The 23,095-nt window shown below is 45.1% G+C and overlaps 1 long non-coding RNA gene across 2 annotated transcripts in view; it reads left to right on the top strand.

The window, feature by feature from the left end:
- Positions 1-340: 340 nt before the first annotated feature.
- LOC104863154 overlaps positions 341-23,095 on the top strand; it is a 71,272-nt gene continuing 48,517 nt past the window's right edge. For both annotated transcript variants that reach the window (XR_004515496.1, XR_004515497.1), the window contains exons 1-2: positions 341-755; positions 1,204-1,327. This is a non-coding gene — a long non-coding RNA (uncharacterized LOC104863154). The remainder of the gene's footprint in view (positions 756-1,203; positions 1,328-23,095) is intronic.

The raw sequence follows: 23,095 nt of genomic DNA, 5'->3' as shown, positions 1-23,095 counted from the left end.
CGCGGCTAGCGGCGGCGAGTGCTGGAAGGAGACGAGCGCGCAGGCCCCGAGAGGTGGGGAGAGGGGGTGGAAAGAAGGGTAGGGAGGGGAGCAGGGGAGGACGGGGAGGACGGAGGGCGGGCCTCCAGCCGAGAGGGGCCGCGCCCACGCCTGCGCACTTAGCTCCGTCTGCCGCTTTGGGCACGCTGAAGGGCGGGCGGCGGGAGGAGACGGAGGCGGCGTGGGCCCAGGAGCCAATCAGGTGCCAAAACGAAGCGCTTAGGTGACAATCCATGCCTCCAACGGGGCGGTGCCCCGCGTGGGGGCGGGGAGAAGGCATATGCAAAGTAAGTGACGCAACGACGATTTGGGTTTCTGGATTGGCCGAGTGTTTTGCCTGGAGGGCGGACATCTAGAGGGCTGGTTGGTGACTCGGCTGAAGAGGACCCCTCCTGGAGTAGCGGTTGTGTTTCCTCTGGCGCATGTGTAGGGTACACGTGTGTCTGCTCGCCGGGAGCCAACTGTGGAGAACTTTTCACGGATTGGAAAGGCACCGTGTTAAGCTAGGAGTGCGAAAGACCGTCCTTACTGGTTTGCCTCTCCACTTTCACCTCGGGTCTGCCAATCATTACTTTTCATCTGGGATGATTGTTATGAAAGTGAGAGGTGCAGCGGACTAGAAGTTTAAATTCCACTTGCTAAAAGATCTTAAACCAGTAGGTGGATACAGGAGAATCGACGATGAACTCCACCCTCTACTAGATAGATCTGCCAAGGTCAGGTTAAACATATCTTACCCTCCAACTTGATTGCAAAATGGTAACACGTTCTTAAAGATGGTGGGAAAGGGAATAGCTATTAGCTATTAGCTGCTTAACACTCCGTGGTGTGAAATGAACAATCTTTTCAAGTACATTTAGAGTTTCTCCTACCCTAGCTTGAGTCTGGACTGTCGCTACACCTTGTTCTTCACTCTTGTGCTGGAGAAAAGAATGCATATCACAGGGGTGGGAGCCAAAACATGCATGCTACACCTAGCTTCACTGCTTGACTACCCTTGAGACCTTAATGAAAAAGGCGGTCTTTCAACGTTCCATTTCCTCCTTTAAGGCCGAAAACTAGTTGCCACAGCCCCTGAGGAAATGACTCAGAGGTTTGTGAATAGCCCAGTGGGGGTAGTTAGAACCCAGCCCATAGATGAGTGAGTTGTCTTTGCGTTTACAGTTCTCCATTAAAGGTTCTTCCCTACCTACCACTGCTATTGAACAATGAAGGTCTAAATATGTCAACGAAGTAAAACTAAGATGTGGCCTTCACCAACCATGAGCTCACCTATTACTCCCCAAAGGTAAACTGCCCCAACCCCTAGAATGACCCCTAGGTAACGTCCTCTTGTGACCCCACACATTTTCCTGTTCTGCTGGCCAAAGTCAGCACTGGCCTGCAGCACCATCCCCAAAACCTTTTTCTCTGCCTCCTCCCCTTCTTGCTTCCTCCCTTCCTCTGTCCCTTTCTTTCCTCTCTTCTCTCCCTCCGTCCTTTCTTTCCTTTTTTCTCTTTCTGAAGCACGCACTTACCTATATTTAAGACCTTGTCTCTTATTCAAAGTTGAGTAGTTTGTGATTCCTGTCTTCGATTCCCTTATAATCTGGAAAAGCTAGACGCACATAACCTGCATGCAGTCCTCCCTTTCTTAGCTCCCCATCGATAATATATGATTGCCTTGAAGGAATGAGAAACTTGAAAACATGCACGGGGGGGGGCGGGGGAGCAGCTGAGGGCAGTTGAGGGCTGACATTGCAGAATCCCACCCCACTCCATGGTACTAGGGATTGAACCCCGAGCTTTTTCACTGAGCCCCTTCCCCATCTTTTTTTCATGTTAAATTTTGAGACTGGGTCTTGTTAATTTGCTGAATTGACTATTCTGGGCTCAGACACAAGAGTCCTCCTGCCACAGCCTTCCAGGGTGCTGGGATTGCAGGCACGCACCAGCATGCCTGGCTCCCATGGTGTGTTGTGACTGGAGATGTGCTCCCAGAACCAGGTCCTCCTCAAGGAGGCTGGCCCTTTCATCGTTGGCTCCCCTGCCCCCTCCAAACTACATCCCCGGCCCCCCTTTTTAATATTTGAGACAGGTTCTCACCAAGTTGCCTTAGCTAGGCTCAACCACTGCTTCACCCTCCCAGGTGCTGGGATTACAGGCATGTGCCGCCTGGCCTGGCTCTCTAAGTCTCCCCTGCCATCCTCCTTTCATTGTTACACGCTACCTTGGATTTTGCTGTCACCACCGCTCGCTGGCTCTCTTAATGAAAGGACTTCCTCCCTGCCTCTTGAACGTGTCTGGCCCTTCCCCACCCCCGAGTTAAATGGACCTTCACTCTTCTCTGTAGGTGGGAAAGGTAAATAGCAACCCCGTACAGGGCCCACCACCAGGTATCTCAGCTTGTCTTTCAAGGACTTTATGCTGCCTGAATGTGAGGATTTCTCCCTGGATCCTCCAGTTACTTCCCTTAAGGAGCCCTGCTGAGCTCCAACATCCTGTGAGCTTAAGCGCTGGCCAAGGCCAGCTGGCCCCAACCCTTTTGTCTCTGGATCTTTTTCTGCTGAGCTATTTGTTCCAAATTCCATTCTGCTACCTAGGCTGGAAACTGCACTCGTGCTCAGCTCAAAGGAATGCAGCCCATGTTGGCCAGAGAGTGCACCCGGAGATGGATAAGTAGAATCCTCCTTTACATTCGTGGCTTCCTTCCTCGCACCTGTGAGGCCAACTACATCGTCTCACCTGTTCCTTTTCCAACTGCATAGCAACAACTTCAGGTCACCTTCTAGGATGGGGAGGTCCTCTCTTGACTTCTCTGTAGTCGGCATGGTTTCCTGAGCCTCAGAGGCCCAGAGTCATTTCATTTGGCATGATATTTGCTGCCTTTCTTGAGTCACCCTGTTCTGCATATTGTTCAATCACATTCATGCATTCACTTATATGAAACATTTATTAATGAGCACCTACTATATTGCTCAGCCCTATGTTAGGAAATAAGAATAAGTAAATCAAGCCAGGGGTATAGCTTAGTGGTAGAGGGCTTGCCTAGCATGCTTAAGGCCCTGAGTTTGATCCCCAGCACCAAAAGGAAAAAAATAAATAAGGAAAAAAAAAATTAAGCCCTACCCTCATGTAGTTTATTCTACAATAAACTGGTAGCTAGAAGCAGACACACTTACTTATAATACTTACATACTTATACATATAATTATAGCACATTAAAACTCTTGAAGATAACCTGGGCATAGTGACCCATGCATATAATCCCAGCACTCTGGGAGGCTGAGGCAGGAGGATCACAAGTTTGAGCCCTGCCTTGTCAATTTAACGGCTTAGGGAGACTATGCCTCACAATAAAAAATAGAAAAGAGTTGGAGATCTAGCTTAGTGTAAAGGCCTAGGTTCAATAAATAAATAAATAAATAAAGCGGGCATGGTGGGACACACCTGCAATCCCAGCACTCAGGAGGGTGAGGCAGGAGTATCACTGTGAGTTTTTATTGATTTCCATAGTGGTTGCACTAGTCTGCACTCCCACCAACAATGGAGGAGGGTTCCTTTTTCCCCACAACCCTGCCAACATTTGTTATTGGTTGATTTCTTGATAGCAGCCATTCTTTGTGGGGTGAGGTGGAATCTCAGTGTTGTTTTCATCTGCATCTCTTGAATGATCAGTGATGTGGAACACTTTTTCATATATTTACTTGCTGCTTTTACTTCGTCTGAGAAATGTCTGTTCATTTCAGATGCCCATTTTTGGTTTTGTTTGTTTGTTTGTTTTGGTTTTTTGAGAAAGGCTCTCACTATGTAGTTGAGACTGACCTGGAACTCGCTGTGTAGCCCAGGCAGCTCTCCAACTCACAGAGATCCTCCTACCTCAGCCTCCCGAGTGCTGGGATTACAGGCATGCACCACCACGCCTGGCTAGATGCCCATTTTTGAATCAGGTCCTTACCACAATTTTTTTAAAGGTATGAATAATAGTTTGATCCTAGCCAGGTGTGGTGACACATGCCTGTAATCCCAGCACTCGGGAGGCTGAGGCAGGAGGATTGCTGTGAGTTTGAGACCAGCTTGGGCTACATGGTGAGTTCCAGGTCAGTCTCAACTACCTAGTGCAACCCTGTCTCAAACAAACAAACAAACAAACAAAAAATAATTTGATCCTCCAGTCTATACTACATAAGCATTTATTTAACTGGTGCTTATAAAATGAAAAGTTTTGCCATTAATCCTTAATTTTCTCTATTAACAGGAATACACAAATCACAGACTCTCTGAAAGTGCTCCCTTGTTGGTTTCTGAACATCTGTTAACTCTGCCACGTGTAACAAAGAATTTAACCTTTCCTTGCAACCTCAGGTCCTTCCTTAGCTTGTCTTTGGTGCTAAGGCCCTTGCTGGAGGTATGGATAGCAAGAACAAGGCCCTGAGAGAGTCTGCCCCTCCCACAGTAGAACTCCCTCTACCCAGCAAGGCTTGGAAAGGAGTGAACCCATCCTCGGGGTCTGGTTTGCTGTTGGTTGAGCCACAGGAAGTTGTTACTGGTTTTATGTTTAATTTGTAAAATTTTGTGTTTTTTACAATTTTTTCAGACAGGGTCTCACTGTGCAGTTGAGGCTGGCCTTGAACTCACTATGTATCCTAGGCTGGCCTCAAACTCATGGCAATCCACCTGCCTCAGCCTCTCAAATGCTGGGATTATAGGCGTGCATTATCATTCCCAGCTAATTTGTACAACTTTGAGACAAGGTCTGGCCTTGAACTCCTGGGATCAAACAAGTCTCTTGTCTCAGCCTCCCGAGTGGCTGTGATTCTAGGCCTGCACGGTTATTTGACTGTTTTTGACCTACCAAAACAACATTTCACAAGGCTCAGACTGGTAGATTTGAGAATAAACCAAAATGTCCTTGGAAACAACAGACCTATATATCGATAAGATCTTGCTGGGATGTGTGTGTGGGGTTGGTAATGGGATGTGATGACAATGAACTGACTTTAGTGCATGGAGAATGTGAACTGTAGGGTGAGGAATGAACCTGAGAATATAAAGCAGAAGGAAAAAGAAGTAGGAAGAGCCGCAGGGCCAGTTGAAATCTTAGTTTTTTCATTGCTGGGAGAAAATACCCAACACCCAAAGTTAAAGCAGGAAAGGTTTATCTGGCTCACAGTTTATAGAGATTTCAGTCCACAGTCAGGTGTCTCCAAGGCAGGTTGGCATGGCAGAGGGGCCTCACAGAGGAGAAATAGCTCATGATAGGCGGAAGGCAGCACAGTAACAAGGGACTGCAGCAGCACTCTTTCTGCCCCTTAGAGTCCATCCAGGCTGCATAGGGTGGGTAGCACTCACAACCGGGGTGGGGGACCCAGAATCCCCACATCACATCCTGGATCCCAGCAGCACACACCCTAAATCCAGCCACCTCTGAAAAGCCCCACCTATGACCGCATGAGACTTGGGGGGACATCTAGATACAAGCCATAACAGTACCTACTTCCCCACACTGTCCAGGAAAGAGCAACATAGAATTGGTGCTTATACACACGTGACACATGCCCTTCAAAATGTCTGTCTTTAGCCACCTTCAGATTGACCATCATCATTCTGCTCTACCAACAGTTTTGCTCCTGGTACCACCTTTGACAACTGAGACTCCAACTGGTCTGGTACAAAATAAAAGTATCTTCTTCCTAAGGGTAAGGTAGGAAAAAAGTTCATGTCAGAAAGAAATTTACATGAACATAATACTATTATTCATTAAGGGAGAAAACTGAACAGAAAAGGTCTTGTCTTGCTTTGCTTTTAAAATCAACTGCCAGGGCTTTTTCTGTTTATAGTACTCAAAGTTCAACACAGCTCAGAAAAAACAGAAGTCATCTGATGACTTTTTTTTTTTTTTTTTTTGTACCAGGGATTGAACTCAGGTTGTGCTTGCTTGCAAGGCAGGCAGCAGAACCACTGAGCTAAATCCTCGATCCCTGGCCCTTTTGCTTTTTTAAAATAGGGGCTTGCTAAGTTGCCCAAGCTGGCCTTGAGCTTGGGATCCTCCTGTCTCAGCCTTCTGAGTATCTGGAATTACAGGTGTGGGCTACATAGCCTGGTTCTGAGATTAAAAACTATTAGGAAAATATCCAGCAGCTAGAGGAAAATTGGAGTATGAAAGATGCCACTTTAGCACAATAGCATGCGATTACATCCTTTGTCTCCTATGAGTTGGATGGCTGGGAATCAGTCTTCTCCAGGCAGATGAACTCCAAAGGGCCCTCACATGGCTATGACCCAGGGTTGGTCCTGTGGTAAATTCCCTGAGGCGATGCTACCCTGGATGCGCTCTTTAAGAGCCAATCAAATGACTAGCACAAAGCAGGACCTTCTAACAATCACTTTGATCACAGAGTGTGAGGGATATAACTATATCAGCAAGGCATAGTTAGCCTGTCCCTGACCCCAACTCCGTTCTGGATCCTACTTCATTACCCAGGAGGAAGGTGTGAAATTGTGTGGCATTTTGTTTTTGTTTTGTGTTTTGGAGACAAGGTCTCACTGTGTAGTTCAGGCTGGACTTTAACCCATAGTGATCCTCCTGCCTCAGCCTCCTGAGTGCTGGGATTATAGGTGTGCCACCAGGCCTGGCAGCCTGGCATTTTCTTCTTCTCACTTGGAGCTCTCTCAGTCGTGGTTACCAGCTCAGCAGGTCCATGGGATTGTCATCCACCCTAGGTTGAAGAGCAGGGAGAGGGCAGAGTGTGGAGAGCCCAGACCTCTCTCTGTTCTCAGTCCAGGTAAGTCCTTTACCTTTTCCCTGCCAGGTTGGTCCAGCCACGTTTGAGGTCATGGTTGGTTTAGCACAGGAGTGTGTGTATGTGTGTGTGTGTGTGCTCGCGCGTGTGTGTATAAATATATTTTTTCCAGGACATTTAAACTGGGCATGGTGGAGTGAACTTGTAATCCCAGCGCTCAGGAGGCTGAGGCAGGAGAATTCACACATTTGAGATCTATGTAGTAAGGCTCTGTCTCAAAAAAAGAAAAGCATATTCAGTAACTGCAAATACAAAGCATGCACCCTCTATTCATTTTTTTTCTTAATTGTCAACAAATGCTGATTGGTGGTCTAGGTATCTGTGGCAGTTACTCAGAAGGCCTTGAGGCCCCAGTGATGAATGAGGGGCAGGGCTGCTCGCCCAGCCCTCTCACGTGATGCTGTCAGGATGCAGCCCACCATCACTGCCACCTCCTCTGTCAGCATCCCTGACATGAAGTGTAACTCGCTGGGGCTCCCACTTGCCAGACACTGAGCTGACACAGGTCTTAATTTCCTCCCCTCGTTTAGTCGTCATGAGGCAGAAGTGTTTATTGTCTTCACTAGACATGAAAAAACTTGGGATGAAGAGAAGTTAAGAGACCTGCTCGGAGGAGACAGAGCTGGGATTGAATTGGGCCTGTGTATGAAAGTGCATGCTGGACTGTGGAGGGCAGGCCAATACCGAGTCCTCTGTGTCCACTGACGGCTCCTTCTTAATAGCTCTCCCTTCAGCCCAAGTGGAACTGGACTGACTGGTTTACTCCCAGGGCTGGGGTTTAGAGAGTGGACAGGATAATCATTGATTATCCTGCAACTCAGTGATTACGATGAGGAAGAAAGCATTTTGAAGACTGGGGCTCAACTCCCTGCAGATTTAATCCCAGGGGGTACTGTGATTCTGGATTGTGCCCCCATTCACCCCTGGCCTTGACAGGCTTCTCCATACACTGGGAAGCCCAGCCCTGGGACAGTCAATAAGGAGAAAACTCGAGCGTTTCTGATAGGCTGACTGGGGTGTTTTCCCTTGGTGCTAGCAAATCTCATCTTTATAGACATCCTCAAGCCATAGCCTTGGAATAGAGTATATGCCGTGGATTTTGCACACAATTGTAAGTTTATATATTATATTATGCACTGAGGCTGCTTCTAAACACAGCTTCAGGGAGAATAACTCAACTTGCCTTGATGAAATGACAAAGTCAGAGATTCTGACTTTTGAAGGTCCCCCTCCTCCCATGTAGAGCAGCTCAGATCCCAACCTGTCTTCCCCCATGCTGCCAAATGGCTGCAAATCTTAAGTTGCTGCAAGACTGGTGCTCATTGGATACCTGTTCCTAGGCCCCTCACATTTCCTAGGACATCTAGAGCCTCATTTCCTGGGTGAAGAAAATGTGAAGCCTGAAAAGTCTCCTCACCCCACCCCCGCTTTTAGTACTGGGAAATGAGCGTAAGGACCGCACTGACCTACATTCCCAGGCCTTTTTGGTCTTACTTTTTTGTTTCTGAGACAGGGTCTCTCCATGTAGTTCAGGCCAGCCTTGATGATCCTCTTCCCTCAGCCTGCTGAGGACTGGGATTATAGGTGTGTACCACCACTCCTGGCTTCTTACCTCTTGAATATGATACCTGGTTGAAAATTAATTTGGCATCTGGTCTTGCCTGACCAGCCTCAGTCAAAGCCAACTTTAAGTGCAAGGTAGACTTTGACCCTCCCTGTGCTTCCAGCCCAGTTCACTCACAGCATTGTCAGAGTCCCAACTGGCTCAGGCTTTATTCCTACATTATCATTTAGGGCTGCGAATGTACCTGCCAGGTCCTCTGCTGCACACTGCCCAGTAGGAGTGATACACCCATGCCTTATCTAGTTATTTATGATGCCACAGTATACCTTTGTCCTCTTTGAAGATTCAGTGGACATGAGATTTGTTTTAAAACGTAATTTGTTGGGCCAGGGATTTAGCTCAGTGGTTCTGCCACCTACCTCGCAAGCTCGATCCCTGGTACAAAAAAAAGTTTCTTTTGCTGCATTTAACATTTTGTAGGATTGTTTATGTTTCTATACTGTATCTCCTAAAGGCTTAGTTGGAAAGAAGACAACTGACAAAACATAAGTAGGAAAACGGTGTGGTATACCCTTACAATCCCAGCATTTGGGAGGATGGGGCAGAAAGATCATGAGATTGAGGCAGGCCTGTTCAAGGTCAGCCTGGATTGCAATAGCAAGACCCTGTCTCAAAAAACAGAAACAAACTTCCCTCCAAAAGAAGCATAGGAAAGAAAAGAAACAAAACAAAATACAGGTAGAAGTGTAAGATGCAAGGAAAGATGAGGCTGGAACAAAAAATATCTATCTTTAGGCCCTGGATAATTGTTTTGGGGGAGCAGAGACAGGACAAAAAAGGGACTGAGTTTCCTAATGAAACAGGAGATGGAAGTGGATGTGACTGTTATTTGCAAGATCCCAGGACGCTTGCACAGAACAGTTCTAAATTCCCTGCACTCAGACTTGTTGCTAGAATCTGAGCAGGTTTTCAACAGGGTGGCTTAGACCAGAGGTCAGCCTGAGGCATGGGATCCCAGTACTGCCTCTCAGGAGCTGTATGTAGACGTTTCTTTGCAATATAGACTACATAAAAGGGCACAGACACCCGCAAGAGCTTGCTGAAATGGCTTTCCTCACAGTATTCTACCCTGTGTCCTCCATGGTTTACTTCTGTCTTGCCTTTTCCTTCTTTACTCAGCCCGTGCTCACTCTGCAGAGCCAATTTCTCTCTCATTCTTTTTCTTTTTCAAATATACTGTGTTGCCAGTTTTTTGTTCATTTCGTTCAGTTCTTTTTGAGACCAGAAGAACCTGGAATCCAGCTCCAAAAGGAGATGAGAACACCACAAAACCCAGTAATGTTTGAGTGGTAAGCCACTTTTAGAAAGAGCTACTCAGTAACACTAGCATTTCCCCTGGATGAAGTTAGGAAATTTCTTTCAGCCACCAATGATAATGCCTTTCAGGCCAAGACTGGACTGTTGTCCCAGACCCTTACCATCTTGTGAGTCTGGGCAGTACAAACAATTTGTTATGATTTAGATCTAGAATGGCCCCCTTAGGAGTGGGGAAAGAAAAATCATGATATATTATGTACAGGTACAAATTATGATGACTGTGATCATTATGTGTATCAAAAGTATACCAGCTGGGGATTTAGCTCAGTGGTGCTGCTGCCTGCCTTCCAAGCACAAGGAGTTCAATCCCTGGTACCAAAAAAAAAAAGTGTACCAGTAAAATTAAATTTAAAAAAATAAAATGGCCCCCTTAGGTCTAAGGCACACACCTATAATCCCAGCACTCGGAAGGCTGGGACAGTCTGAGACAGGAGAATTGTCAAGAGTTTGAAGCCAGCCTGGGCTACATAGTGCAAGGCTAGCCTGAAATGCATAGTGAGACCCTGTCAAAAAACAAAAAATTGAAGAAAAATGTTTTAAAAACTAGGGCTGAAGGTATAGCTCAGTGATAAGAGTGCTTGACTAGTATGTGCAAGGCCCTGATCTTGATCCTTAGCACCACAAAAATAAAATAAAAAAAATAGTAAAGAAAAATTAAGTTAAATCAAAAAAATAAAAATCTATCTGGTGCGGGGGATTTAGCTCAGTAGTTCTGCTGCCTGTGTCGCAAGTGCAAAGTCCCAAGTTCTATCTCCGATACCAAAAAATAAAAATAAAATAAATCTGTCTGAATCCTTGGAAAGTTCGAAGAGCCAGGTGTAGTGTGTATGCTTGTAATCACAGCACCCTGAGAGGCTGAGGCAGGTAAGATCCTGTCTCAAATTTATCTTTTTGTTTTTGATTTTTAAGAGAAAGTCACTACATAGTTCAGCCTGGCCTTGAACTGGCAGTGATCATTTTCCTTCAGCCTCCCAAGTGCTGGGATTACCGGTGTGCACCACCATGCCTGGTATAGATAAATTTAGGAAGGACTGGCAGTGTAGTTCAGTGCAGAGGCCCTGGGTTCAGTCCCTAGTAACAGACAGAGAAAGGGAGAGACAGAGGCACATCCTGAAGACAGGGTAGTCTAGAACTTCCCTTTGGAAGCCAGTAACAGTCTCCTGAGTGTTGCCATCTTCATAACCTCTGGGTCTTCCTTAGTGTCCCTTTTGAGGTAAGAGGATTCATAATGTTTTCAAAACCAAGAAACATCCTGAGACAGTTTTAATTTTTCTGGCTGTCTAAGCTATTTAAGATTGATGAGATCTGCATTGAATTATTAAAAGGTGACGAAGTCATCAGGCCTGGATAGTCTGTGAACTGGGAGGGACTTTCTGTACCTCCTTTGTTCCTCCTTGTAGCCCAGCGGGGCAGGATACTCTCCTTGGCCAACTGGGTAGCCAGGTGGAAGGCACTGTGGTGGAGAGGGCAGCGAGGGCAGTGGAGAAGGGGTGATGTGGATGAGATTCCTGGCGATTCCAAACTTCTGCTTCATATGGATAGGATGCAATATGTTGGTTTCAGATTTTTTGGGGGGTAGGTACTGGAGATAGAACCCAGGACCTTGTGCTTGCGAGGCAGGCGGTGGAACCACTGAGCTAAATCCCTGGCCTTTTTTTTGCCGTTTTGTTTTTAATTTAAAAAATTTTAGTACATGTTTATAGTACATAATGGATACATTCACCGTAGGGAGTTGGTACATGTATGTAACACATTTAAATTATTTTTACCTCCCCTTCTCCTCACTGCCCTTCCCCTCCCTCCATCTCTTGGTGCCCTTCTCATCTGCAGAAGAACTATCTCCCTGTTTCCTGTTGTTATTTAATGGTGAAAAGATCTGAGAGGAACATAGATGCTCATGACAGGGAATGGTTTGTAAACCATAGTTGGGAGAATGCATGACCATGTAAAAGGGTTTTGAAGGCTTTGTAGCAACATGGGAAACCACACATGATGTCATGCCAAGTGAATGCAGAGCAACCATCAGAGCCTCGACAGGTGGTGTGGGGTTGTATGACTGTGTTAAGAACATGGGTTTTCCAGCTGGATGGACCAGTTCAGTTCCCATTTCCTCCACTGATGAGCTGTATCATCATCTGCAAGTGTCCTAACTTCTCTGGGCTTTGGCTTTCTTCTTTTTTACAAAGATAATAATAATAATAATATTAATAATATTAATAATAAGCTGTTAAGTAAAATAATGCGCAAAAAAGTGCCAGGCAGAAATCAAATTAGAATCTCCCTAAATTCATTCCCTTCTTGCCTGGTTTGGTGGCACATGCCTGTTATTCCAGCAGTCTGGGAGGCAGAGGCTGGATGTTCATATATTTGAGCCAAGTTGGCCAACTTTGGGAATTAGTGAGAACCTATTCTCAAAAAAATAAAAAAGGGCTAGAGATACAGTTCAGTGAGAGGGTCCTGGGTTCAGTCCCACTTTAAAAAAAAAAAAGTTCCCTTTAACTTCTCTAAGTTGTTAGTGTATTTTAAAAATTATTTTGTAAAAAGAATCACAGAAAATAATTAATGAGATTAAAGAATTTTTAAAAATCCCCCACTGGTTATCCATTGTTATGTAACAAACTGGCATATGACTTAGTTGCTTAAAACAATCACCATTTTATTATGTCTCACAATTTGGGAGTCAGGAATCTGAGCAGGTCTCAGCCATGCAATACCTGTTCCTGTGGCATTGGCTGAGGTCACTCAGTAGGTTTATCTCGTGATTGGACTCATGTGGGGTTCTGGATGCTTCCTCATTCACCAGTCTAGTCCCTGGGTGATGGGTGGAGGTCAGGTTCTGCTGGGAATACTGACCTACCACAGTATGGGGTGATTGGACTTGCTATGTGCAGTTCAGGATTTCCATAGCCAGTAGTCTGAAGACAGGAAACTCCTGGGCCTCCACTGGCACAAATTACTGCGGCCTACTGTTTAAGTGGTCACAGAGCCCGTCCAGTTCAAGAAGAGGGGACATAGACCCCCTACATGTAATGGGAAGAATGTCAAAGAATTTGCTGCCATCTTTACCTTAGAAACTGGGAAAGGTGGTGATATTGATGTTAATGCTAGTATTTGATGTAAAGTTAAATCACAAAAGGGCCTGTCTGGGAAAATGCCTGGCTAATGGCCTTTGGTTGGGTTGGGGTTGTTTCTAGGCTGAGCAGGGGCTCTCATCACTCAAACAGCAAGATGCTGCAAGCAGGGCAAAGCAGAGAGAATCAAGTTATGCCCTTGGACTGTTTTGGGTACAGGGGATAGAACCAGGACCCTGACCCCAGCCCTCGATTTTGGAAAACAGCTATGTGATGCTTCTGTGCAGTTACAATGTGAGGTGGCAGTGTATTAGGGCTTAAATATCTTTTGAGACAGGGTCTTGCTATGCAAATCAGGCTGGCTTGCTCTGTATCCTAGGCTGGCCTTAAACTCATGATCCTCCTGTCTCAGCCGCCCAAGTGCTGAGATTATAGGCTTGTGCTACCATGCCTGGCTATGGTTTGGATCTAAAACATACACCCAAAGTCTTAAGTGTTCAGAGGTAGGGATTTCAGAAGTTAAGTGGCCTATGAAGGCTCTGACTTGTCAGTGGATCTGACCATCGATGAGATGATGATTTGATGGCAGTTGGGAGGTGTTGGAAATTTAAGAGGCGGGGCCTCACTGAAGGGAGTGGATCATGGGGATGTGGCTTTGAGGGCTGTATATTCCTATAAGGAATAAGCATTCATAATCTGAAAATCTGCACTCCAGAATGCTGCAACATGCAAAGCCTTTTGAGAACCAACATGATAGCATAAGTGGGAAGTTCTACACCCAATTTCGTGTGACAAGTTGCAGTCAAAATGCAGGTGCACTAAATGTGTGTGTGTGTGTGTGTGTGTGTGTCTAGTGGAGGTATCTCACTATGTTACCTCACTGACTTTGAACTGGCTATCCTACTATCCTTCCTCTGTCTCTGGAGTAGCTGGCATTATGGGCACATGCCACCACACACAGCTTCCCAAGGTAACTCATTATGTATATGGCACTGTTCTAAATGCAAAATAAGTCTGAAATTCAAAACACTTTAGGTCATGATGATTTGGGGTGAGGCATATTAACCTATATAACCCATCTCTTTCAGTGGTTAGTTGCTTGTCCCAAGGTTGAGGCAGTTTTATGTATTTGTTTGTTTGTTCTTGGTACCAGGGATAGAACTTGGGACCTTGCATTTGTTGGCAGAACCCCTGAGCTATAAATCCCCAGCCTCTGTTTATTTTTTTTAACTTTTTTGTTTTGTTTTTTTTTTTTTTTTTGGTAGCAGGGATCAAACTCGGGTCCTTGCACTTGCGAGGTAGGTGGTGGAACCACTGAGCTAAATCCCAGGGCCTGTTTATTTTTGAGACAGTTTCCTTATGTAGTTCAGGCTGGATTTGAACTCACTCTGTGGCCCCAGGCTGGCCTCCTGTTCACAGTGATCCTCCTGCCTTAGCCTCCTGAGTTCTGGATGGGGTGCTTTGTGAGTATTCTTTACATGTGAGTGCATGAAGATTTGAGAAAAGAGTTGCGGGTGATACATCATCAAACTGAGGAAAATCAAAGGTCACCAGAAAAACATGAAGAACCAGAAGAGAGGCTCCAACAGAGTCTCCTAGCTCCAGAGGAAGTGGCCTTTCTTCATGTTGACCTTTGAGTGTCCAGAGTGCGTTTCTGATCATTTAAGCCCCCACCTTGTGGCACTCTTACAGCATCTCAGAAACAGATACCCTGGGAACCATCACTGAATCACTCTCTGGTCTCAGTATGTGCAGTGCTGTGGCCAGACTCTGCAGATAAGCTCACTTCACATCATTAAGGGTGGAGCCAAGGTCAGCTTTTGGGGCTCCTCAGCCTTCTGTGCTCCCCGTTGGATTAAGTTCCAATGCGCTCATGCTGCCCTGGACTGGGAAGAAAGTCTTCAATCAACTCGTTCAGAAAAGTGCTGCAGTTAACAATGCTCTCCCAAGTCAATGTATCATATTTGAGTGGTGAAATCTCAGATACAGCCTGGATGGAAAGATTTTGGGGTCAATGAGGGGCCCTGAGCAAACCATCTGCATGCCCTGTAGGTATCCTGTTAACATGATCCTAAGTCTCTGCACATACTCAGCTTCCACACATCTTTCCAAGCTGCTGCTGCAGCCCAGGTAGGCCTGCAGGGAAATCAGGCATCCTCTGAGAGCAGTTCAAAAGGGAGTAGTGAGATGGCCTCAGAAGCCCTTGGGATTTATGGTGAAAGCTTGGAAAACAATTATGGTGGAGCTATCTCACCCAGCAGCAGCTAGGCCCTGCTGTAGCTGCTCTCCAGGAACACTGAGAAAAGAAAAGAAAGCCCCAAACAATAAGATCATCACAGATGATAAACAAGTGTGGGAGCAGGGTCTGGTGGTGCATACCTGTCAGCCCAGTACTCAGGAGGCTGAGGCTGGAGGGCTGTGAGTTTGAGGCCAGCCTGGGTTACGTAGAAGACCCCATCTACAAAAGAAAACAAAGCAAGCCCTCCAAACATTCAAAGCACCAAAAACAGAGAGGGAACATGATTTATTTATGTTGTCTATTTCTGTTATCTGTTGATGGGGGGGGGTCTGTATCAAGTATCTATTGCTTAACAAATTACCTAAAATTTAGCTGCTTAAATAAATAACATATTATTGCAAATTAGAGCAATACTGAGATTCCATCTCACTCCAGAAAGAATGGCTGAATGAAGAAATGAAGAATGAAGAAATCAATAACAAAGGCTGGGGGGCTGTGGGGAAAAGGGAACCCTTCTCCACTGTTGGTGGGAGCATAGACTGGTGCAACCACTGTGGAAATCAGTGTGGAGATTTCTCAAAAAACTAAAACCGGAGGTTCATTTGACCCATCTATACCTCTTCTTGGTATCTTCCCGAAAGAATTAAAAGCATCCTATCACAGCAATATATGCACACTCATGTTTATAGCAGCACAATTTGTAATAGCTAAATCTTGGAAACAGCCCAAATGCCCATCCACTGATGAGTGCATAAAGAAGAGGTGTGTTTTTTTAATACAGTGGAGCACTACTCTGCCATAAAGGATGAGCTTCAGACATTTGTAGCTAAATGGATGGACCTTGAGACCATACTGCTAAGTGAAATAAATTGTTTCTCTAGTATGAGAAACTGAAAGTGGAAATAAGGACTGAAGTGTATAACGGATGTTGGGAAATGGGAAGAAAGTGTTCAAATGGGAAGGGGAACAAGGAAGGAGGAAAGGAGAAAGGAAGAGACAAGGAAAACAGTGAAAATAGAAAAAATGGTTGTATATAGGGCAAGGGCTGGGGGGATGGGATAAAATAAAATTCATTTTTGTCTTGTTTTGGGGTTTTTTTTGTTTTTTTGAGACAGGGTCTCACTATGTAGTTGAGACTGACCTGGAACGCACTTTGTAGACCAGGCTGGTCTCGAACTCACAGCAATCCTCCTGCCTCAACCTCCCAAGTGCTGGGATTACAGGCATGGCCACCATGCCCGGCCTAAAATTTATTTTTAAAAAATAACATTCATTGCCTCACAGTTTCCAGGGGTCAGAGTTTTGGGGCCAGCCTGAGCACTTCTAGCTCAGAGTCTCTTGTGGGGTTGCAGTGGGATGTCCACTTTGCTTCCAAGATGACTTCCTCACATGATGTTGGTGAATGCCTCAGTCTCTCACTCTTTGCTGTCCAGATTGGCCTAAAATAATGAGCCATCCTGATTTATCCAGGATTGAGGGGGTTCTCCAAATTTGAGACTTTCTGTGCTAAAGCCAGCAAAGTCCTAGACAACTCTGGGATGGGTTGGTTACCCTATGCAGGCCTCTTCATGAAGCTGTTCATGACATGGAGAGGGGTAAGAGAGTAATCATGACAGATGCCACAAATTCTTTATAGCCTCATCTTGAAGGTAACATACCACGCTCCTGAACACACACCTCTGCTGCTTTCTATTGGCCACACGAACCAGCCCTGGTGCAAAATGCAAAGGAACTTGCAGGCATCATGGAGACTATTGTGGAAGCCGGCTTTCATTTTGTCATAGAATTTAGATTTAAAACAACCACTTCATTGGGTTTCCAGGGCCCAGTGAGGTGGTTCTTCTGCTCCACATGATACTGGTTGTAGCTGCAGTCATCTGGGGCCCAACTGGGCTGGAGTCCAGAATGATTCACCAGGTTAGCAACTGGTGCCAGCTGTGGGCCAGGAGCTCAGCTGGGGCTGTCAGTGGGAGAGTTTTGCTTCTCTTCCATGTGGCCACCCCACAAGGGAAAGGGACAGCTGAATTCTGAAAGAAGCAGCCCAAGAACAGGTGCTGCTAGAGGAATGGAACAGAAGCTGCCAGTCTCCCTGAGATCAGAAGTCCTTGGGCATTTTATGATGCTTTCAATTGCCAAAGCATTCACAGGCCAGCCCAGAAATAAGGAGAAGGGGAAATGAGCTATTTGATGTAAGGATTCAAATACACACACACACACACACACACACTCTATATGGAGGGGAGGAATTATGAGGGCTGCCACACTCTATAAATACCATGCTTGGCACCTCTCATAGGGAAATGGGCAAAATCCCCAGGGGCTGAGGGGTTTCCCAGGCACACTCAGAATTAGGTGTTCATCATTATAATCCATTCCTGCTTGTGGAGTATTGTGTGAAGAGATTTACACGTATGACCTCATTAAATTTTCATATCAATCTGATGAGGAAGGCATCATCTTCATTTGAGGGATATGGAAGCTGCTGTTCCAAGAGATTCTGTAACTTGTCTAAGGCCACAGAGTTAGAATTGAATCCCAAATCGGTGCTTCACAGCGCCACCTCCTTTTTTAGAACACTTGCTCTTACGATGCTCTCTCTCCAATCACAGCTGCAATGCTGTGGGAAGCCCAAGATGCACGAGGAGGTCAGGTGTAGACATTTTTATCAGCAGCCCTTGTTGAGCCCCCAGCTGGCAGCCATGTGAATGAGCCATGTTAAACTTTTTGGCCTAGTTAAGCCCCCGAGGCAGAACCCTGTAAAACCAAGGAGGGGGAAGAGCTGATATAATGCTGGTTAAGTCACTAAGTTTGGGCAAGATTTGTTGCACAGCAATGGATAACCAAAACAGGTGGCTGCTTCTTGGATGAATCCCTACAGAGCCTGAGGAGGGAGTTTCTGCTCTGGGAAGTGGCTGGCATAGGGGACCCTCTGTGATCCTTGAGTTCAGTGCATGAGGTTGGGTGTGCAGTTAATAGTTTTCCTTATTGCCTGACCCAGCTGGGAAAAACTTCAGTGAGTCACATGGCTAGGAGGGAAAACTATGTGTGAAGGAATTAACAGAAGTCTGGGCAAGATTCCCCAAGTAAATAATGTTGATTCTCAGCATAAAGGAGGCATTGCTTAATAGTATTGAAACTCACACAAGCAGTTATTGTTTTATGATTGATTTGCTATTTTTGAAATTTATCAATTTCAGAAAAGAATCCATAGTAAGCATAATTTAAAAAATAATACCACTTTGAAATGCCTAAAACTGCACTATTCCTAAGGGTCATAAGAGGGTCCTTGTTACTGGGGACTGGTGCTCACAGTCCTGTGAAAAGAGAGTGGTGCCAAGTTGACCTTCAGGTAGCCCCATTTGGTACCTGGATCTCAGCCTGAAATCCAAGTCCTCTCAGCAAACAGATGCTCACAGTGGTTTGGAAAAATGGCAGCTCTTTGGGCTCCATCAGCCTCAGCCATCTTCTTTCCCACCCCTCCCCTCTGAGCCTTTTCCAGTTCAGTGGTTCTCAAATTTTAGGACATCAGTATTATCTGGAAAATATGTAAAAGCTGCAAATTTTAGGGTTCTTTCAAGAAGATCCCCATTATTCACATCTGAGGTAGTACTCTAGAGCTTTAATTCTAACAAGAGCCAGATGATTCCTCTGTGATTAGGCCCCGGTGATCAGCACTGTGATCTCCACGCTTCCCTAAACACATGAAAAAGAAATAGAGAAAACCTCTGTGCTTACCTTAGAGGGTATAGGGTTTGCAGATTCTAAGCAGGTAAGGCTCTCTCTACCCATCTGGAGGAACTGGTTTTTTGGTCTTGGAGAGCTCCTTAGCAGTTCTGTCAGTCACCTAACAGTTTCTTTTAGTCCGTCTTACCATACTGATATTCTAAAAAAGATTCATTAGAAGAAAAATTTTGTGGGCTAAGGATGTACTCATAATGCTCTGCCTAGCATGTGTGAGGCCCTCGATTTGCTCCCCAGTACCACGTGTGTGTGCACACACTTGTACACATGTTGAATCTTTTGGGGAGGCTGTTGTGGGAGGATCTCTGGAGACCAGGAATTCAAAACTAGCATAGGCAGCATAGTAAGACCTCCACCTCAAAAAATAAAAACAAAATAAAGTACAAAAGGAGAGAAAATGATTGCCAAATGCCTTTTCTCCTCAAAAGAAAACATTCCCATGATGACAAGGATGTGGAAAAATTGGAACACTCTAGCCAAAAGATCAGCTATGAAGTGGACAAACGTTGAATATCCCTACAATAGATATTCAATTATAAATGAAGTACTGATTCATGCTACAATATGAGCAAACCTTGAAAACATTGTACTGAGTGAAAGGAGTCAGAGATAAGAGGGCACACGTTGTGTGGTTCTACTTGTGTGAGACACTTAGAATAGGAAACACACAGACAGAGGGCCACCTGGTGGCTGCCAGGGCCAGAGAGAAGGAATGATGAGTGACTCCTTCACAGACATGGGATTTCTTTCTGAGATGATGACATATCCTGGGACTAGATAGTGGTGAGGGTTGCAGAACATTGTGAATGTAGCCGGCATGGTGATACACACTTGTAATCCCAGCTATTTGGGAGGCTGAGACAGGAGGATCTCCTGAGCTCAAAGCCAACCTGGCAGCATGGCAAGACCCTTTCTCAAGCAACAACAACAAAAAAGCAGTGTGAGTGTGTTAAATTTCAGTAATGGTAAGTTTTAATTATACTTTACCACAGTTAAAGTAATTCTCAGCCTGCCCAGGTGTGGTGTTGCACACCTGTAATTCAGCACTTGAGAAGCTGAGGCAGGGGGATTGCCTCAAGTTTGAGGCCAGCCTAGACTACATAGTGAGTTCAAGTTCAGCCTGAACTACATAGACCCTGCCTCAAAACAAACAAACAAAAACAAATTCTGAGCTAGATGTGGTGGCACACATTTTTAATGCCAGCATTCTGGGAGGCTGAGGCAGGAAGATTGAAAGTTAGAGCCTGGCCTGGGAACTTCGCAAGGCCCCATCTCAAGATAAAGAATAAAAAAAGGGCTGGGGATGTAGCTCAGTGCAAAGGACTTGGGTTCAATCCAGAAACATCTGGGAACAATCATGTCACTTTTTACAGAGGAGGAAGCTAAGATCCCCCGGCCCATCAGGTGAGGCCAGCAGCTGACCTCTTAGCCCACCACCTCAGGATGCTTGCCTTCCTCACACTTCCCCTCCCCACCCTCTCCTACCAAATCCTGTCACTCCTGTTTATTCCAGGCTGGCCTGGAATTCGTGATTCTTTTTGCTTTATCCTCCTGAATGCTGGGATGACTGGTGTGTGCCTCCACACCCAGTTTAAATTTATAAGATTTTTATGACTCTTGGAACCTTTACAGAATGCGCTCCAGTATCACCCACATTACCCCAGTCTGCCACATTTTGCTGGCTTTGAGATTTTCATTTAAAAAAGATACATATCTTTTCATGAATTTTACTTTCTGGGTGGAGGACACAACTCTGGTGGTATCTTTATAGCTGTGGACCTCTGCAAAATTCAGTCTTCTTGAAGGATTTTTTTTCACCCTAAAGGACTTTCTATCTCAGATTTGAAGCGTGGCTCTGACGCTTACTGATTGTGTAACCTTGGGTTCCCTGGCCGTTTCCTCATCTGTAAAATAGGGTAACAACCTAATTTTTTTCTCTTCATCTTTTCTTCTTTTCTTCTTCTTCCTTTCTCTTTTCCTTCTCCTTTAATTTCCTTCTCTTTCACTTTATTTTTTTATTTTATCATAATCCTGGATTCTTGTGTTACTTTTCCCATGCGAGAGCATTAAAACTCTATCATGGGTCCTCTGTAGAGTGGCTTGAGAGGCACGGATGAGGGTTTGGTAACAGAGACCAGCAGAGAAGGCAGCTGCTACTGAAGTCCTGTGAGCCAGGGTGCTCTGTGCTCTGCATCTCAAACAGGGCAGTTCCCCAGGTGCCTGAGACTGATGTGTTAGGATAAGGTTCAGCCCCAGGGTTATGAGCGACCAAACTCCTCAGGAACCACACCGGCTTCCTCCCAGCCACGCGACGCCTGGTAGCTACCGAGTGATTTAACAGCCCATTGCGGCGAAGTGTTCAACAATACTTAATGATCAGTGCATCTATAAATAGGGTCATAGAACAATTTGAATAGATGTTAATATATGGGTTTAGTCATGGAGTGACTAAAGCTTGAGTTGTTTTGACCTCAGAGAGCCATCAAAAATCTGCTGCAATAAACAAATTCTGCAGTTGTCTGCGGCAGATGTTTTGTTCCTGTTTAACATGGACTTGTGTGTGTAATTTACTAACATGATAATAATGTGCTGTTTGGCAGCTTGCAGTTTGCACAGTGCATTCACACACGTGTTCTCACTTGATGCCTGTAGGACAGGCACCGTGACTGAGATTTAGGGACACGGATATTCACTCCAGGACATTCAGGTGGGGGTTAGTGGGTGATGGTGGTGACAGTGGTGGTAGTGGACTCCAGATCAGGACTCTGTGGCTTCCAATCTGATCTTCCTTTCTTATTCCATCCAAATCCCGATTTCCTAGTTTAAAAGACTTGGCATGCACAATTACTTCCTGTCCTATCCAAACGTGGGCCAGTCCTTCGGGTCAAGCACCTTGACTTTCCTTTATTACTTTGCCAGATTTAGCAAATAAAAATATAGTACGTAATTATATTCCATGGTATATTTTATATGGCAACCCTAATTAAAAGGACTTGTTAAAGGGCTGGGAATTTAACTCAGTATTTCCAGTGCCCGCCTTGCAAGTGCAAGGACCCGAATTTGATCGCTGGTACCAAAATAAAAAAATTATTAAATTTTTCTCTTTAAAATAATATGGGAGGCAAGCCGGGCGTGGTGGCGCATGCCTGTAATCCCAGCACTTGGGAGGCTGAGGCCCGAGGATCTCTGTGAGCTCGAAACCAGCCTGGGCTACATAATGAGTTCCAGGTTAGTCTCAACTGCATAGTGAGACCCTGTCTCAAAAAAAAAAAATAATAATAATAATAATATGGGAGACTGAGGATGTAACTAAGCGGCGAAGTGCTTGTCTAGCAGGCACAAGGCCCTGGTTTGATCCCTAGCATTCCATCAACCCCCTCAAAAGCCAAAAAATATATAAAAAAATGAAATGCCAAATACAATAGAGAAACTAAAAGTTATCCTTAATTTACTAGCAGGCAACAACCTCTCTCAATATTTTGGATATCTACTGTAATCTTTTTCATGTACACATTTGTATGCATACCTTCCTTTTTTAGAAGCAAATAAATAGAAAATGAGATTTACTGAATATGCGCAACTTCAGACTTGCTTCCCTTTGCTCAGCAATGTCATGAACATCATTCCTAATATGTCCTCACATATTCTGTAGCAGTTAAGTACAGGAAGGTCACAGAGGGAGCAGACTCTTTCCGCCTGCGGTGAGCCTTAGACTATTCCAGGGTTTCATTATGATGGACCTGGCATTGAACAGTCTTGCTAAGTCTCACTGAATATTACTGGAATAAATTTCTGGCAAGAGAATTTCTAGGTCAAAGGGAAAGCTCATACTGTCCTCTGGAAGGGTTTGGTCAACTTGCAGTCTCAGGAACCACATTTATAAGTGCCCCTTTCCTTGCACATTGCCAACACTGGGGATTATTAAAAATGTAAAAGAGAAAAAAAACTGCTTTGCTTCTAAACCTTCCTGATTCCAGTCACAACACTGTTCCTAAGCCACCGGAAATGATCTTATTGCTGTCTGTGGAGTCTTCAACTCTAAGAGGGAAGTGAATTGGATCAGGGGTAGAAGTTAGCACCACCATCCTTACACATTCTCAGATCAGACATCAATAGTCTGGCACTCTCACCCCTGCCCTTGGACTTAGCTGGAGAATCTTCTTTATCCCACTCTTGCAGGTGGCCATTACTAAAGAATTTGTTATTAAACTATTCTTCAACTGAGCTACATCCCTAGCCCCCATATTTCCTCCCCATATTACTCTTTTTTTTTTTTTTTTTT

The sequence above is a fragment of the Fukomys damarensis genome, unplaced genomic scaffold (genome assembly GCF_012274545.1).
Source record: "Fukomys damarensis isolate Sample0158 unplaced genomic scaffold, DMR_v1.0_HiC HiC_scaffold_37, whole genome shotgun sequence".
NCBI classification, from domain to species: domain Eukaryota; kingdom Metazoa; phylum Chordata; class Mammalia; order Rodentia; family Bathyergidae; genus Fukomys; species Fukomys damarensis.
This window is presented reverse-complemented; position numbering and strand designations above follow the sequence as displayed.